The sequence below is a fragment of the Camellia sinensis genome, unplaced genomic scaffold (assembly GCF_055761805.1).
Source record: "Camellia sinensis isolate YWXY unplaced genomic scaffold, ASM5576180v1 Unanchor1, whole genome shotgun sequence".
Lineage (NCBI taxonomy): Eukaryota > Viridiplantae > Streptophyta > Magnoliopsida > Ericales > Theaceae > Camellia > Camellia sinensis.
This window is the reverse complement of record NW_028128987.1, coordinates 9,098,937-9,118,929: the sequence shown is the minus strand read 5'-3', so window position 1 is coordinate 9,118,929 and position 19,993 is coordinate 9,098,937. Positions and strand designations below refer to the sequence as shown.

Sequence of the window (19,993 nt, the reverse complement as noted above, 5' to 3'; positions counted from 1 at the left end):
ATTTAGCGACCAAACACTTTAGTCGCCAAAGGATATTATGTTTTTAGTGACTAAAATATTTAGTCGGCAATTAAACTTCCCTCATTCTGATTTGTTTTAGCTACTATGTGGTTTGGTCGTGAAAGGCCATTTGATTATTTTTTGCTACTAAATTATTGGTCACCAAAACATTTGCTTATATTTTTGGCTGCCAACATATTTAGTCACCAAATACTATATTATTATTATTATTATTTTTAAATTTCTGAACCACCTGTATCGATTATTAGTGCAACTTGTACCCTGTATAAACAATATAATCCACCAATACTGAATATATTATCAACCATTCAACAACGTGCACACATTTCACTTCCAACCATCCAAAAAATTTATATTCAACGTCTAATTCTAAATGTAATACAAATTCCATATGAACGAAGTATAATCCAACCCCAATAATTTAATTCCACACATAATAGAGGATTAACCAAATTTAATATCCAAAAGGAAATCTATACCACACCAAAAATTTATTTTGTACCGCCCCAAAAACTAATTTGTACCACGTCCAATGCTAATTTCTATCAGGCCAAATTTTGGATATTTACCACACAAAAAAACTAATTTGTATGAACCACTATATATACAGACGAAGATATAAAAACAATGCTCTTTCGTACCTGTCAAAAAAAGTCATATCCACATTTGTACGTCAAAAACCATTTGCAAAAAAAATAAAAATAAAAATAAAATAAAATTAATCATTGTATTGACTATATATTGGCCAATTTAAAATTATAAAAAAAACATATAAAACTCGAAATTAAGTAATCTTTTCAAATTAATCATTAGTTTTGCATACTCGAATATATATGAAATAAAATTTTTGATGTTCAATCTGAGTACATACAACATATGAATCTAGTTGCTCGATTTGATGTTGCTAATAAATTGATGTTGCTATAAAAGTAATCCTAATAGTAACTGGAAATTCAAACACTAGATTTTGACGAACTATTTGCCTCAAACTGAAGCTAATAGCAGACTTGCTAATGGATGCTACCAAGGGTGTTAGCCTCTTTATTGATTAGCGCTTCTTCTTGCCTCCTTTTGCAGCATTAGGTTTTGATGGGGTTGCAACCAGGTAGACAAACGAAGCCATAATGGAGATCACAGAAATCAAGGATCCATACTTTGCCAACAACCTCTGCAGATAGAGTCAAGTCAAAAAAGTCGATCAGTTCTGCAGAAGTCCTAGAATTCATTCAAGAGTGCTTTCATATATGACGATAAGATGGATATAAATACATGACTAACTCTTTTCCCTGAGGGCTATGTTCGCAATCTTCCACGCACCTATTTGGATCATTCACCACTTATGGTCTTCACTCAAGGTAAATCTATAACTCCTCCTGTTAAATCTTTTAAATTTCAAGCTGCTTGGGTTACTCATACCGGTTTTCGTAGACTTGTTGAGGATCAGTGGTTGCCTACTCACCCATATCATCTTTTAGATAATCTTCACTCCTTGGCCCTTTCGGCCACAGATTGGAATAGAAATGTGTTTGGCAATATTTTCAGGAAAAAAAGATGGCTCCTGGGATGTATAAATGGCATACAATCTGCTCAAGCCATTCATTACTCCCATAACCTCCACAGCCTTGAAAACCAACTTATTGAGCAATTCAATGAAGTCCTCTACCAAGAGGATTTGTTGTGGTTTCAAAAGTCCCGCTCTAACTGGATCACACAGGGAGAGACGAACACGAAATTTTTTCATCTCTCCACCATTATCAGAAGAAGAAAATCTAAGATTGAGGTGCTCAAAAATAATGATGGGGTTTGGGTAGATAATTCTACTGAGTTGAAAGCCCTGGTGAATGAGTACTTTAAGAACCTTTTCTCTTATACACCTACTACTGCTTTTTCTCATTGGAATAATCTGTCTAGGCATCTCACTACTGAGGATAACATTGACCTTGTTAGAAACATCACTCCTGAGGAAGTTTGGAAAGCTGTCAAGAACATTCAAGCTTTCAAAGCTCCTGGGAGAGATGGTTTCCAAGCCTTTTTCTATCACACATTTTGGGATATTGTTGGGGGATCTGTTTTTGAACTTGTGCGTAATTGCTTCTCTACCAGAAATATCCCTCTTGACATTAACAAAACTCTTATAGCTCTCATACCTAAAGTGGATAACCCCGAATCCATTAAACAGTTCGTATAAGTCTTTGTAATGTCACATATAAAATCATTACTAAAATTCTGGTTAGTAGATTGAGACCTTTGCTTAATGGTATTATCAGCCCAAACCAAAGCAGCTTCATTCCGGGGAGATCTACCAGTGACAACATTATCATACCGAAAAAGCTATCCATATCGTAAGGAAACTGAAAGGCAAAGCAAGCTACATGATATTTAAGATTGATTTGGAAAAAGCGTATGACAACATTTCCTGGGAATTTCTTGAACAAACTCTTTTCGAATTCAATTTTGATTTTAAGTTTATTGAAATGGTAATGAACTGTGTTACCAGCTTAAGTACCGCAATTCTTTGGAATGGAGAACTGTTGGAAAAATTTAAACCTAGTAAGGGACTTAGGCAAGGAGACCCTCTCTCTCCTTACCTCTTTGTTTTATGTATGGAGAGGCTCTCAAATATGATCAATCATAGAGTGGAGGCTAAGGACTGGAGGGGTTTACCATTATCTAAGAAAGGTCCTAATATCTCTCACCTTTTTTTTTGCTGATGATTTGATGTTCTTTGCCAAAGCTGATGTTGTGAACTGTCAAACCATTCTTGAAGTGTTAAATGAATTTAGTATGCTCTCTAGGCTGAGAGTTAATCTCACCAAATCTAAGCTTTTTGTTTCTCCAAATGTGGACAGGAGAAAGGCTAAAGAATTAAGTCATATTTGTGGTATTGGTTTAACTCAGAATCTAGGTAAGTATCTTGGAGTTCCCCTTTTGCACTCCAGAGTTAACAAACACCATTTTATACCTATTCTTGAAAGAATGCAACAAAAGTTTGCTGGGTGGAAAACTGGGGTGTTATCTCTAGCTGGGAGGGCAACACTGATTCAATCAGTGACCAATGCCATCCCAGCTTATACCATGCAGACATTGGAGCTTCCTCATAAGGTTTGTGATGAGATTGATAAACTCAATCGTAATTTTCTCTGGGGTGATTCCTTGGAGAGGAAAAAAGTGCACTTAGTCAACTGACAACAGGTGTGTCATAAGAAAAAGAATGGTGGCCTTGGGATTAGAAGGGCTAGGGATCAAAATATAGCCTTATTATCCAAGCTTGGCTGGAAACTGTTGAATGAGGAAGAGGGTCTCTGGTTAGAGGTCCTGAGAAATAAATACCTGGGAAATCAACACTTTCTCAGTAAGAGGAAGAGTAAAGTTTCCTTCCATATCTGGAAAGGGATCCTGAATACCAGAAATCTCCTTGTCAAAGGGGTTCATTGGACCATAGGTTGGGGCTCTAAGGTGAGAGTTTGGAAAGACTGGTGGTGTGGTGAAAGGGCCTTGTTTGAGGCTCCTACTACTAACACAAGGCAAGCCATTGAGATGAAGGATACCACTGTGGACTCCCTCGTTGATATTAATGGGGAGTGGAATTTAACTCACATCTATAACACTCTTCCTATGCCCATTATATCTGAGATTCTGAAAATTCAGCCCCCTAGAAATAATGGTGGCAGGGACAAATCGAGATGGAGAAAATCTCCTGATGGGAATTTTTCTACATCTAGTGCATATGACCTTATTATGCAGTCTCAATCCTTGGAGAATAATTGGGTTTGGCTTTGGAAACTCAAGATTCCTCCAAAGATTAAGAGCTTCTTGTGGCTTATTTTGATTGGGAAACTAATGACAAATAGAATCAGACACACGAGGGGTTACAGTGGCAATCCCAATTGCCCCAGATGTGAAACTGTGGAGGATCTAGACCACTTATTGCGGCTCTGTCCTAATGCCATGAATATTTGGAAATAGGTTTTTGATCAAGCTTGGTATTTGAAAATGTGTGCTCTCCGTTTTGATGTTTGGTTAACTCTGAATATTAAAGGGAAGCATTCCCAACCTCAGATTTTTGTTATCTCTCTATGGATTATTTGGAAAAATAGAAATAAATTGATTTTTGAGAACAAACAACCAAACTGCCATGTTTCGGTTAAGCTAATTTTTTATTACACTAAAGAAGTTAAAAAAGCCTTTGAATCTGCTGTTACTGCCCCTTTACAGACTAAAAGCTCATCTTTGTGGTTGTGTCCACCTGCAGGGAGAATCAAACTCAATACAGACGGAAGTCTTAAAGGTACTAATAGCAATGGAGGATTCGGTGGGCTGTTTCGGGACGAGAAAGGAAGTTGGATTAGTGGATATTATGGCAGAATGGAGAGATGCACCAGCTTGGAGGCGGAGCTCTGGGCAGTGTATAAAGGGCTCACGATCATTCTGCAGCGAGGAATGAACAAGGTAATCATCGAAACGGATGCAGAACAAGTGGTGTAGCTGCTAAATGAAGAACCAGGTACTAAATGCCCTTTCCGTGGCATTGTGGAGGACTCAAGGATCATCTTAAGGGAATGTGAGTGTACAGTCCAACATGTCCGCAGAGGAGGCAACATTTGTGCAGATAATTTTGCTAAACTTGGAGCTAATCAACCTCTTGAGCTGCTCATTGTGAATGAACCTCTAGACGAAATTCACCATGCGTTAGTTGCGGATTTGTTGTATCTAGATGGAAGTAATGAGGCCTTGTCCTCTTGTTTTTCTTTTAATTTCTGATGTACCCAAAAAAAAAAAAAAATACATGACTAACAGTACAAAGATATCTCTTGAAAATACATGAAAACAAAAACAACAAAACATGTTGGACAACCCAAATATATCTTTTTTGATTTTTTATATTTAACATAAACTTTGATTTTTGGCAATACTTTTTATTTATTTATATTTTTGCTCCATCTTCTTGGTCACCCAATGTTGGTCCCACTATTACTCCATTTGTAACATGTAGCTCATTAATTCACTAACCTCTGGCATATGCACTCCTAATTTGTCCTATGCAAGTGCACATAATAGTAATGAGAAAAATAACAGCTATAGTTATAAAACTATTTGTATCCTGCGGTTCAAAACTTTAAAATAATAATAATAATAATAATAATAAAGGGGGTAATAACAAGAATAGGGCATACCTTATCTGGTCAACGCCAACCACGATGCCATGTAAAAACACAAGAATGTCACTAAGTGAACAAGGGACAGTGTATCTATAAAGAAATTGATTGATAAATCTGTTATTTGAGAGAGATCTACCCACTCAAACTTTTTCACCGGAGGTCTGTCTGCGAGGATATCTAAAGGCAGAATTGGAGTCGAATAAGCCTCCTGAAAATGGTAACAGTGAACAGATTGCAAACCATTCACATTAAACAGATAAATACATGTGTACACATTTTTCTATATATACAAATGAAATGGCTGGAATGCCAAACCTGTAGAGTAGCCTTTGTGGGATGCGGAATGTGATAACTGCTGGTGCACCATAGAACAGTGCTTGTAGTACTTCGGACTCCAATTCAAAAGCATGCGATACAAGAGCGCCACTGCTAATTGTACAAGTTAGCATGATAAAAATAAAGATATTAATTCAACAAATTGGAATATGGAGTCTTTGCAGAATGTGAAACTCACACATCAAGCCTTTCCCATGACATTGAAGTGTTTCCACTGATAATGTGAAAAACATCTTTGGACTAGCTATCATCAGTTAGACTTACATCATATGCAGTCCTGAAGATACAATACAACAATGTACAGAAAATACCAAAGTGTAAGAGGGCATAATGTGATCAAGAAAAATATGAAATTACACCCAAGAAAAGTCAGCAGTTGTTATTAGGAGGAGAGAGTGAGAGAGTACCAAATATCAACAAGAATCTTATGTAAGGCATTAACAACACATTCCACGAAGTGAAATGGTTGAAAAATTAACCGTGGGATCATAGTTTGAAAATAGATCAGATTGCATTAATTTAAATCTTTATAATCAAATAGTTACTCAATAGGAGAAAATGAAACTTGGATAGAACAACTTAGTAATGATGCTCCTACCACCAAAGGCATGCTGGTTGATGGTCCCAGCATATTGTTAGCACAATCAATATCTTCTACTGTGTGCCAGAGATAGTCAATTGCTAAGAATGATATTAGGAGCCAATGGTACCAATCCTTGTGTTGTGTCCCAATCAGGTGGAGTCGACTACATAAATCATTTTTTGCTATTTCGTTCTGTCAAGGGCCATATGCTCAGTTAAATATACTTATTTAAATTAAATAAATTCATATCATTTTTACTACCACAAAAAGTGAAAATGAGTAATAAAACAAAAATCAGTCTCTCCTTTACATTAACTTTCATTACTTAGAACCCTTTGAACACAGGAATCCATTAAATACTAAGAAGTAAAATTTTCAATGTGTAGTAGGAATGAAACCAATACCCTTTCCTTGATCAAAACTTTTTTTAAATATCAAATAGTCATGACAACAAAGTAAGAAAAATGAACCCAATACGAAAAACAAACATGATTAACTCATAACATGCAACTAAATATATTTGGCTCCATAACTACAATTGTCAATTGAACATTTGCCTCTGATGAAAAAGTAAAAAGTTTCTTTGTTCCAAAGGCAAGTATCAAATGCTAATTTTAGGTTTGCAAGCAAATGCAACTTACAGAAATGATCACTACTCTTTGAACTCTATTACCAAGGAAAAGAATACTAAGGTTTTTATGTAATAATTTTTACATAAAAACAGAGGTTTCAAAAAGGAACTTGTGTAAAATTTGATATCCAATTTTAAAGAATTGATCAAGCTTTCCCAGGCATTTTTATTTTCTTTTCTTTTATAAAAATAAACTATGTACAAGAATTAGAATTAGTAAAATTAGTGAATAAGAAAATAAATCACAATCAATCTCCGTAAGAAGATAAACATGGACAGTTAGTTAGAATATAAAATAGAAACAGTATAGAGCTAAATTAACCAGCATCCTCCAAAAAATGAATATGCAAATTGTGCAATCAAAGAACATAATTAATCTCATATAAGATCATCACAAATTCACTCGCGGTAAATAAAATGACAGTATCATGAATCCAATGCACACATGAAAACAATATCTCTTGGAGAACGCAAGAGGAAGGGCTGAGTCGATCTAGAGATAATTTCATAGGGATCAAAGAAGACTGAAAAGAAAGGAAATGGTGGAATTGCATACGCAGATCCTTGGTTGTAGATGTCGATGGAAGCAGAGACACGTTCGACATCGGACTTGAGCCTGGTGAGAGTGGCCTTCTTGTGGGCGACGATGAAAGGGGTGTCCGAGCTCGCCAGTGTCAAGAACAAAGCTACTATCAGTACGGAGACCAAGCATTTCGCGATCTGAGTCGCCATGGTTGAATTGAATAGTATGGAATGGTTCGTGTTCAAGGTTTTTATTATCCTGAAATTTCAATCATCATCATATTAAGTACCCCAAAAAAAAAAAAAAAAAAAAAAAACAATGCTCATTCATTAGCATGTCAAAAGCCACACACTACCTACCTCCAATTAGATTAGATTTTCAAACAAATGAGCAAATGAAGCACTAACATACAGCAAAAGCAGCAAAATACAACAGAAGCATTAAAAAAAATTTAAAAAAAAATCTAAATGATAAACAAGAACAAATGCAGCCATCAAACTCACAATCCTAAGATAAAAACAGAGCAGAAAACCCTAGAAGAAGAAACCCCAACGATTTGGGTTTAGGTATGTGTGAAAGTATGCAAATGGAAGAAGAAAACCCTAGAGGCTGAAATTAGGGGAAGAGAGACTGAAAGATAGAGAGAGGACATACCTGGGGCAATGCTCCAATGGTGGATTGACAGTGGTGCTCGCGTTCGATGGCGGTGATGCTCCCATACCCGACGACGATGGAGACAAAAGCGAGAGAGAGAGCTGGAGGAGGGCAGAGGCATGAGAGACTGAGAAAGAGAGAGAGAGTAGTGAGAGACAGACAAACGTATGAGAGAGTTTGAGCGTGTTGAAGTGTATTTTTTTAAACCTAGTTTATTTTCTTTCCTAACCAATTTTTGTAGTCGCCAATAATAAATAAAGACGTTTTTCCGACTAACGACTTTAGTAGCCAATTAATTTTCCCTCCAAAATCTGAAGACCAATTTTAATTTTTTTGAATTATAATCGCCGATTAAAATTTAGTCACTAAAAGTAAATTAATACTGACTAAATTATTTTTAGTAGCTAAAGATTATATATTTAGGGACCAAAATTTTTTTAGTCGCCTATAGGGTAATTTTTTAGCGACTTAAGTCATTTTTAGTCGCCTATTGAGTAACTTTTTAGCTACTAATTGTATTTTAGTCGCCTATTGGGCTATTTTTAGCGACTAACCATTTTTTAGTCGCTGATTGGGTCATTTTTTAGCTACTAATTATGTTTTAGTTGCCAATAAGTAAAATACGGCTACTAAAAAATTTTAGTAGCTAAAATATAAAACATTGCCGACCAATTCAAATTTTAGTCCCCAAAGGGTTGACTTTTGGAGACTAAATTAATTTTAGTAGCCAAATTTAGTCGCCAAAAGTGTAATTTCTTGTAGTGTATTTAAATAAATAATAAACAAGCTGAGCTTTACTTGAAGCTTCGTTCATTTGCAACAGTAGGCACACCTGCTCTCTCTCTCTCTCTCTCTCTCCCTCTGTAGTGATGCACAAGGGGCGCAAGTGGGAAACATGAGCATTTTGGTTTTAAAACACACTTCATTGTCATATTTGGAAGCAAAGGGCTCCCCATTTCTTAAGCATCCTTTCAGAAAAACAAGTTTTCCACCCAATGTTGCTTATGGTAACAAAAGGTCCATCTATTATATATGTGTTTTGTTGTGCTTTAAGCATAATGCTGCTTAATCTTACGTGAACCTCAAGCTTACCTCGTTAAATATCAGAATGGATCCAACTAGTTTTCACTCTACCTCATCCAAAAATTATATTATCAATCTCCCATGCCCATCCCCTAAACTCAAAATGTCGAAAAATGTAAGAAGAAACAGCAATAAAGCACCTAACCACAAGAACTAAAATAGTACTGTAAGCCTTTAAGTTCGTTAACACTTTCTTTGTTTCCTTCCAAAAGGTAAAATGAAGTGCTGCTAGTGAAAACTTAAAATTGGAAGTCTTTTGTTTGGCAAAACAGATCAATTTGAAAGACAGCGGGGCTTTCCACTGCTCATTTTGTTTTCCCAAGAGAGCATTCGTTTTCAGTTGGTTATCCCATTAACCCAATCAAAAAATATTTTTGTGATGACAACTGGAATATCATAGGTGATTTTCGGAAATTAGTTGATCTCCTATTTATTGTTTATTAAGAATTGGGTTGAAGTTGTTTTACCACATTTGTCTATTGAAGAGAGTCATATCTTTCATTTACCAATTTTAGATTTTAGAAGACAATCTTTTATTTTTCTATTTCCCTGTAGAAAACGATTTACATGGGAAAAAAAGAAACATTGTAAAGATTTACTTGTCTTCCCTATTCAGTAACATAAATTGTTCAAATTACATGATAAGTTGATCACTAAAATGTTTGTACCTGTGTGTGATCTGTGGCATACTACTTCCGTCTTTTGTCTAACTCGGAGTTGACTAAAGTTTCGACTTTGTCATCTGATAATTTTTCACTCGCAGTGGTAGACAATTTTGACCATTGCTTGTATTCATCACTCAAGTTGAGGATAGCCAAAAAATATTGAGCTAGTTCTGCTTCCCCAATTAAACAATCATTAATAGCTCCTGCATTTCAAATTTAAAGCATGTATCAGAGTAGAATTGCTGAAAAATCTAAAGATCTCAATTATCTAACCAATCCCAAATGGGAGAGAATTTTGTGTGGCTTAAGAGAGTAACTCTAACACATTGTTTTTCACCCTGTTTGATCATGAAAGAGAGAATTTTTTATTAACCATACCTGTTAAAGCAAGTTTCGAATGCACCTCAGCATCAAGAATCTCTGGAGGCAAAACCTCAGCTATTACATGATAAACACATACAGATAAAGGAAGCTGAAAGAAAAGAGACATGCTAAAAAACCTCAACATAACAAAGGTCTTCTCTTATGACCATTTTTTTAGAGAAGATGAAATAACAAGAGAATTTGGAATGCATTAGCTATAATTCCCAACCCAAACAATTCTAGCAATATATGCATAGATGAAAGAAAGATTACACACCTTCAAGCTGCTGATATCTTTTGTCTCTCCTGGCAGCGGACTCACTGTTGCATGTTTCAACTTTCCTTTCTCTTAAAAATAAAAATATGCCACCAAATTAATGACCATAAATACATATTTTTTTTTTTTTACGAAAAAAAGACTCTTGAAAATTAGTTCTTCCAAATCAAACTTTTTAATTAGAAAATTAATAATGGATAATAGGATTTAATAAGGTTGAAGTACTCACAGCACTAATCCACCCAATACGATGCAAGGAGTTGGCCAGGGCTGACTTGCCAACATTGGGAATCCCAACTAGCAGCACTGTTATGTATGGTTAGCATGATCAGTCTTCTTCAATTCTATAACTCGAGCTTGTAAGAAGTTCAGGAACTGTAAAATGTGAACTCCAATCAAATGCTGCTAAATTTGATAAACCAAGGTTGAATTGAGAAAATCAACTACAGAACAATGAGCTTTTATTTCCTTCTCATAGATGAAGCTATTATGGGACTTTTGTTATGGACATGAAGTTCAGACTAGAGTCATCTATAAATAATGACCAAAAGTAATCCTTACCAAGTAAACCCCAAGTTCAAACAAAAGAAGAGAAACAAATCATAAATAAGTTTCTACAATCTTTATTTAGAACTGTTCAAGAGGTAATTGCATTTTTCAGTGCACCAATGTATGTGACTGAACAATGACCCACTGCTAAGTAAGAACAAAACGGGCTCATTGCAAATGCTATCTTTAATGAACTATACTCAAATGATATATTCTACAACACAATGAAATAATTTCATTTCAATAGGTGGTCCAATGCCATGTTGTTAAATGCATTGTGAAAGAGTTATACCTCCTTGATATTCTCCTTATTATGAGAATTGACTCCATAAGAAATGGAGTTTTCTTGTTCAAAATATGACCTCCGTACCTGTAAAAAGAGTAGGGAGTGAAGTCATAGGAAAGAACCCCAATAAACCCATTTGGGGGAAGTTTTGAATTGAGGTTCGCAATTAAAATTGTTAAACTGTTAATCACTGTACAAAGCAATAAACTGTTATTCAATTTATTTTTTTAAGAGAAGCATTAATTAATAAAATAATCTCTCATATCAAAATTGGAACATGAAGCATAGAAGATGTTGGGTTTTGATGCCAATGACAAGTCAAGGGATCAAATATGCAATGGTTTGATTCACTTACAAAAAAAAAATTCTTTCAGATATCTTGAAAGCCTCTGATGCTAGTGACAAATTAAGGGATCAAATATGCAATGGTTTCATTCCATTTTCATTCAAGTGAACCAAACACTGTCTCTGAGGGTAAAGAATGATGTGTCCTATTTTCCTTTCACTTCAAGCTAAAATGCCCATTATTCTGGTTTATAATTTTATTTTATTTTTTAAAAATGTCAATCTCGCATCATTCTGAACAAGATTTTGGTATAAAAACTCTCTGTTTGTAGATGATTTTCTTTACTATAATTAAACTGGTTATGTATAATCATGGGCTACAGAAATCAAATTTCAGAATCTTTCTATAAACATGAATCAGTCTAGATAAGAATCTACCTCTGGGTAATGAGATAAACTTCTCAAAACTCCAGAGAGCAAGTTGTTCTGTGTTCAATCAACAAAAAAATAACTCAATTTACACAAATCTGAGTTCAAAATCACACAAAAAGGAATCAAAACATTGATCTTTTTAAACCACAGATTCATAGCTGATTCAATAATTTTGAAAACAAAATGAAGAAAAGATTGATCTTTTCAATGCCCAGAAGTAGAACAGAGGAGGACAAGACATGGATATCTGATTTGATGATTTTGAAAACAATTTTTTGAAATGGGTATGCTTGAAATCGATGAAGATGAAGTGGGTTTTTGTTTTTTGGTGATGGGAAAGGGGTCGAAGACTGGAGGGTTGCAAAATCAGGTCGAAGACGACCAACCAAAACTGAACCAAAAGCAACAAAACACAAAGAGAAGAGAATAGAAGAGATTGTACCAATTGTTGTCGTCGCTGAACCAGGTTGAAGTCCCCAAAGAGATATTGAAACCCTTCTAGATCAAAATGCCCAAAATCCATCTTCGAACCCTCTCTCTTCTCCCTCTCTTGTTGACTTCGAACCGTCTCTTTTCTAACCATCTCTCTTCATCATTTCTATGTTCCTTTATGATTAGAAGTCATTAGAACCCAAACAGTTCTCTCTTCTTAACTTCAAACTGTCTCTTTTCGAACCGTCTCTCTTCACCATTTCTATGTTCCTTTATGATTAGAAGTCATTAGAACCCAAATAGTTGTGTATTTTGATTTTTTTTTTTTTTTTTTGCGTCAAATATTGGGTACTGCACACGGTGTTGTGGCCATTGAAAGAGAGAGAGAAGTGAAAGAGACTAGGGCAGGACTGGGCTGGGAATGGGAATGAATTAGGGATTTCAGATACACAACCAAGAAGAGAATAGAAGCATGAGACGACGATAGATACCTTTGATTTCATATATACAACCGAAGAGAAGAGATGAGATGATCCTGATAACCTAGCAATTGATTCGACATTCATCATCAATCAGAGAGAGAGAGAGATTGAAACCTTGTGATGTTCTATTCTGATTAGAGGAAGGCAAAATAGTTATTTTAGGGAAAAAAAATTTCTAATATATATATATATTTTTAGTGATTGGTACCCTAAATTTCATTTTGGCGCTTTTTTTTTTATCATACAATTCACGACATGCATTGTGTGTCGTAAAAAAATAATACTTTTAACGGCAAGCGATGTGTGCGTCGTAAAAAGTGCAATACTTTTAACTGCAAGCATTTATTTTCACGGCTGGCGTATGTGCGTCGTGTGTAATTGAATTATTAATAGTACGCCATATGCACGTCATAAAAACTTTTATTATTTACGGCGTGTATTGCAAGTCATAAAAAAATCATCGTTATTACCATTCATAGCCTACGCAATAGACACGCCGTGGTTAGAAAAGTATTTACGACGTACAGAAAAACAAGTCGTAAAAGTGAGAAACTACGGCGTGCATTTATTGTATGTCGTTGATGTGGTGCCGTAAAAAGTTAGTTTTGTTGTAGTGGATGGTTTGGACTTGAAATGAATGAGATATGATTTTTCAAAATTGATGCATGCAATCTGTCTTGTGTACATAGTTTCAATTTTTTTCCCTAAATGTGCCTTCAGTTTTTACCTCCACTATGGTTGAATTGAGAAAATATCACTATATAATTATTTATAACCCTTTGAGTTAGCTTTCCAATGCAGCTTGATTCATCTCAATTCGATGTTGTATGAACGAGATATGCCCAAAATACTGAGTTTTGTGTAGAGTTCCATTAAACTTGGGACTGAATTAAATCCAGTATTTGCTCCTCAAACTAATTATGGGGCGTTTACGCAAAAGTCTCATTTTGTGAACTTATATTCTATTCAGTCTTAGATAAGATTTTTTACTCCTTTAAGTCCTATTAATTTTTAATAGATGAAATTACCCTTCAAATAATGGTTGGTCATCATTTGTAATTGTTAATAAAAGAGTATGGTTATGTGACAGCTATTTTAACTTTTATAAATTCAAAACATCATAATTTATAATATATATTTATTTTTAATAAAATTTATATATTTAGAATCAACACAACCAAATCTATCAAATAAGAGTACTAAATATAAAATTATATAAAAATAAAACTATATTTTTATTATAAATTTACAGTTTAAACAATTTTTAATAGTAAGTTTTTTTAAATTACTTTACTAACAATTTTACTTAGTCTACTTTTTTTTCTTATAAAATATATGGAGTTGGTTGAGTTTATTAAGATAAAATTTCATACAAAATTGAGGAAGTTACACTAAAAGTCTATAAATTTCATCCAAAAATTAAAAAAAATTAAATTGTAATAACTATGAAATTTATCTAAAATATATGATTCCTATTATTTGAAAAATGTTTCAGTTGAAGAAATTTCTCAATTTAAAAAATTAGAAAATAAGTTAGTTTACAATTTTCTAACCACAAATTAAAATTTTAAAGTATCTATTTCACATATAGCATACATAAACAAATTGAGAAATATCTCAATTACGGAACTAATAAAACTAAAAAAATTCTTAGTTGACGAAACAATTATATGGAATATTTCTGTGTAAAAGTAAGATATATATATATATATAAGTTTTTTTTTAGTTTTAAAATTGAGAATATTATCAATTTAAAACTGGAAAAATTGATAATATTCTCAATTTTAACACTGGAAAAAATTTAAAAAATTCTCAAAAGCTAATAATATTCTAAATTAATACTGGAAAAAAACTAAGAAATTTCTAAGTTTTACTGGATAGTTTCGCAAATTGAAAAATTGTTAGTTTCGTATAGCTAAAACAAATAATATTTTATTTTTATAAAATTTTATATTCAATATTGGTCTTTTTTTTTTTTTTTTTTTTTGAGCAGCAAACTGTAGACGTCCCTGAACGTCCCAGGAGGGAAATCCCGTTTTGTTCATATGGGCTCACTACAGTTCGGACTCAAATGTCGCGGTCCTATATCTAATCTTGCAGAGTGCAATGCAAGACTGATGAATCATCAAAGAGTCCAAATCCGGCAAATCATTTTTGAAAACAGATTTTTTGAAAGAAGTGCCAAACATGGACTACTTTGCCAGATACAGAGACGCCACCTAAATATTTTATTTTGGGGAATTTAGGAAACCCTGATTCGTTTGCTTAAGGCCATGTGTCCGTCATCACCAAAGTTACCTCGGCTCGGGAACTTGGGTACGATTGGGGAAGGTCACTTCGTGAGCACCCCCGCTCGCCCGATCAAAGATCGGCCTCTACTAACCATGATATCGAGTTTTGAAAACATTATGTGCTCTTATTCCGGTTGTTAGCCTAGATTTACTACGTGATGCGCACAGCATACAATTATAAACCGGATCACCTGAATTTGAACAAAAAATTTCATGTTTGTTTTTTAAAGCGGTTTGCTACTCGCAAGTAGGCTCAAAATACAGATTTTGCCACCCTCGGGTGGGCTTAGAAAACATGGTTTTGCCACTATCTAGTGGGCTTAAAACTCACAGTCAATGCATTATTCTAATTCAGATAATCCAACCTTCACCCACAGGCATTCAGGTAGGTATATCACATAAGCAAATAACCTCATGGTAAGCATGCTATCATGGCAGTCACTCACACACATGCAAGGATGCTAAAACATAAAACTTACCGAGTACTCTAAGCCAAAACAGAAACTGATTAGAAATCATGCATGAATCCTAACTGTAACAACCCTCATACTGCTTATCGATTAATGACTGATTGATTACCGATAGACACTGATTACCGTTAAACTGAATTGATTATGACTGATAATTGAGCTGATTAAAAGTACTGAACTGACTGACTGGAGTCTAGAATTAATTGACTGACTGTATCTGTTTAAATGCATAATCTATCTGTTTGACTGTATGATTATCTGTTCATGTTTATATGTTTAAACTGCTAATTGAAGGCCTTATCGGCGGCCGAATTAGAAATCGATTGATGTTCCGTGACCCTCATAATTAATGTGATTTTATGGTGTATTTACCTGAAAATTGATTAGGTATGATTAAATTAGATTAAAATAAGCTAATTAAAGAGTTGGACTTAATTACCGTTTTGCCCTCGAGTGGGCCACTATCTCAATACACATACTTGAGCCTTGTATGTACACACTTGAAGAACATTCCCAACAGCCATATCTCTTGTTCTAGCCGACCTTGAGGAAGAGAGAGTGAGAGTTTGTGTAGTTCTTGAGATTTGGCTTAAACAACTTGGAGAATTGAAGGTTGATTGTTGCTTTGTGGTCCTACACTTGTAATTGAGGCTCTAGGTAAGAGAACTCAACCTTTATTGATGTGTTTGAGCTAGTTCTTGCATGATTCATGCCTCATTTGTAGAGCTAAGCCATGATTTGGTTCATACATGTTGGATTGAAGCTCATTTCTTGCATGCATGTTGGTATTGTTGCATTTTGAGGTTCATTACATGGACATTAGTGCATGCATGCTCATATTGTTGTTATAGACCATGTTTTCATCTGGTTTTGAAAAGAAATGAGCTCATTTGAGCAAGCTTTGGAGCTTTAATTTGGTTTAAAACTCATACATGACATGTTTGAATGTTGTTCTTGAAAATGGGTTTGAATATGGTTTTAATCGACTCACCTTTGGGGCTTGAATTCATAAATTGAGCTTTGAAACTTGTTATACATTGAATTTAGTGATGTTTTCCAGAATTTGGGCCCAAGAGGTCGAGTTTGGAGTGGTAGAATGCTTGGTTTGAGCTTGGGAGGCAGATCTGGAAATTCCAGATTTGGCTTCCTCGCTCGAGCGAAAGATTCCCCGCTCGAGCGAGCACCTTTGTCCAGGGCTCCGCTCGAGCGACCATCGAGCGACCATCGCGCGTAAAATCTCAGCATCCAGTATTTTTACCGTTTTGCAGACCGCTCGAGCGAAGGATTACTCGCTCGAGCGAAGCCTTTGATTTTGGACTTCCGCTCGAGCGGAGAAAGTCTCGCTCGAGCGAAGCCCCTATTTTCAGCAAAGTTTGCGAAATGTTTTCTAAGTGTATTTCTGCATCCTCATCCCATCCTAGGCATTCTTAGGCCTAGTTTAAGGCATCTTAATGAGGATAAAGATGTAGAACACACCAAGGCTAATTAGGGATTAAGTTATTATCTTTCCTAACTGTGTAGCTTAGTGTGTGTTCGATCTGTTGACTGTGTAGGGTTGACTTCCGAGGAGACGCTCTAGCTTACTATAGCCCAGAACTCTGTGAGTAACATTTGTGTAAAGATATGTTCAAAATGATTATCTTCTGAACAATTAAACTGAACTGTTTCTGAACTGTTATTGTTAACTGAATGAATGAATGTATGACCTATATTCTGAACTGTATTGTGGCATCCTTAGCAACTACTGCTTACTGTTACTGTTACAGAGATCTCTGTCGGTTCCCTCGTGGAACCACTACTGTTTACTGATATGATGGTCATCATTCACTGTTTGGTCTATTAAGACCCGGTCTATTAAGACCTACTGTATTGTTTAGCTACTGGATGTACCACATATGACTGTTATAATCTATGAAACTTGGAGCAAAGTGCTGCACGGAACTAAGTGCTACAGAGTGAGCCACCTCTAGAGTCTGTGCGAGACACCTCTTGAATCCATAAGAACTGTACTGTTTTCTGAAATGCTACTGCACTGTTACTGTTACTGTACTGCTACTGCACTGTTACTGTACTGCTACTGTACTGTTACTGTTACTGTACTGCTTGTACTGTTACTGTTACTGTTACTACTACTGTACTGTTACTGTTATTGCTACTGTACTGTTACTGTACTGCTACTGCACTGTTACTGTACTGCTACTGTACTGTTACTGTTACTGTACTGCTTGTACTTGTACTGTTACTGTTACTGTTACTACTACTGTACTGTTACTGTTACTGCTACTGTACTGTTACTGTTACTGCTACTGTACTGTTACTGTTACTGTACTGCTTGTACTGTTACTGTTACTGTTACTACTACTGTACTGTTACTGTTACTGCTACTGTACTGTTACTGTTACTGCTGCTGTACTGACACTGCTACTAGTACTGCTAACGGATGTGCCACGTACGATTACTATGATTTCTAAATGACTGTTACGGCATCAATATGAGCCACAAACTGACTGACCGGTATACTGAATCAATGAACTGTTTAAATTTTGAAAAGACATTCATCCTAAACCTCTTTACGCATTATGTTATTCACTGGGCTTTAGCTCACTGCTCATATATATATGTAGGTGTTCAGGCACTGGACCGCTGCTAGGAGCGTCAGGCAAGCTTTTGTTTTGTCAGCCAACCACTGTGCCTCACTGTGAGGTTCTAAGCCGTTCAAGCTTCGGCTTTGGGGTGTTTTAATATTCCCCGTCTGTCCCTGTAACTGTTTACTTTACTGTATAGACTATTACTGTACCGTTTATTAGGGATTAGATCCCTGTTCTGAATGATTGTACTTGTATGTGTAGACTGTCACAGCTCATTGGACATTGTTCATTTACGATATTGGCTTCCGCCAGGCCCTGTACTCTGTTTTACTGATTTACTGTTCAGCAGGCCTTCGGTAATCTTGGATTACTGGCCGGTTACGGTGCTAAACCCATAGGGCCGGGTTTGGGTCGTGACACTAACTATGCTGGAATGCCTAATGCAACACATGCAAAATGCAACTAAAATAGGCTCGGCTATTCTACAATGGCATGTGAAATGCTACAAGTAACACGTATTCAACTCGGAATTGAAATACAATGTAGTTAGTATGATGCGCCGAGCCTGGTGCATGCAAGACAGATGAATGAATGCAAACATGCGAGCATAAGTATGCTAATCGAAGCATGCCCTAATCTAAGCATCATAAGCTGATAAATAAAAGGGAGAAAGACGTGGGGTTGGAAGACATACATCACACACACGCACACTTATTACAACATTGCCCCCTTCAAGGGGTCCGAATAAATAATACAGTCCGAATAAATAACAGCTACAGCTAATTATTACACAACATTAACTAATTAACAAACTAGCTAAGTAAGCATGTAAACTACATGAATGTAACTGCCTCAGATCTGTTTTGGGTGATGATGGATGCATGCATGCTCGAGTCGCCTCGTCGGGAAATTCCATCGCGATGCCTCGTCTAGCCATTGTTTGCAACTGATTTTAGAAATTTGCACAAGGCTCCAAGAGGCTGAAACTCCACCCTGGGAAGGCTGCCGACTAGATATTGTCTTGGGAGACACCTGTCGACCACCCTTTGTGGTGGGAACCAAAAAAGGTGGTCGCCTGCCAGAAAACCTGGTTGGCCGACCACTTTTTGCCCCTAGATTCTGGTTTTTCTGCAACAAAGGCAAGAGAGAGAGAGAAGGCAATGTATTTTCAACATATGTGTGCAAGATCACTCTCTCCGTCCTTGCACAAGCTCAAGGGGATGTAATCCTTGATCCTCATGCCACTAATCACGCATCTCAATACATGATGGCCGAGGAGTCGAATTGCATGACTCAATAGGAAATGAATGCACATATAAGCAAGTAAAGCCAACAACTCTATCGTGGACAGTCAAGAGTGTCGGCGACCGAGAATCGAGGCACGTTTCGTCACTTGGAGTACGAAACATGATGCACAAATGCAACTACCATGCAATCCTTATGCAATGAGACCTAATCATGCAAACATGCAAGGATGAGATGCAAACATGCTACTAGCATACACAATGCTATGAACCATAGGGCATACATAATGCGACTAACAACCTAACATATGCAATGCAAGGAAATGAGATGGCATACACAATGCCTAAAACAACATAACATGCACAACACATTGTAACATGGCATACACAATGCACGATGGACTTATACCAAAATGGAGAGGCCTCAGCCGCGCCCAAATCAGTGGTCATATGGTGAAAATGAGACAACTGAAATACATGCAAACATGCGCGAATGCAAAGACTCGATCTTAAGGCACAACATGCAACTCTAACAAAGCATGGCAAAGGATGAAATAGGGCATAGAATGGCACATGATCCAGCTCTAAAATATGATGCACAATGGTCCTGAACCATGCAAACACTTCACACGATGCATG

General features: G+C 35.9%; 1 pseudogene across 1 annotated transcript; it reads right to left on the bottom strand.

The window, feature by feature from the left end:
- Positions 1-805: 805 nt before the first annotated feature.
- Positions 806-12,915, bottom strand: LOC114283598 (uncharacterized; annotated as a pseudogene). Its single transcript, XR_014357477.1, has 11 exons — positions 12,290-12,915; positions 11,137-11,214; positions 10,521-10,670; positions 10,296-10,366; positions 9,659-9,825; positions 7,908-8,034; positions 7,287-7,511; positions 5,695-5,793; positions 5,496-5,606; positions 5,196-5,388; positions 806-1,189 (listed from the first exon to the last, which is right to left on the bottom strand). The product of XR_014357477.1 is annotated as an uncharacterized LOC114283598 (transcript).
- Positions 12,916-19,993: the final 7,078 nt, after the last annotated feature.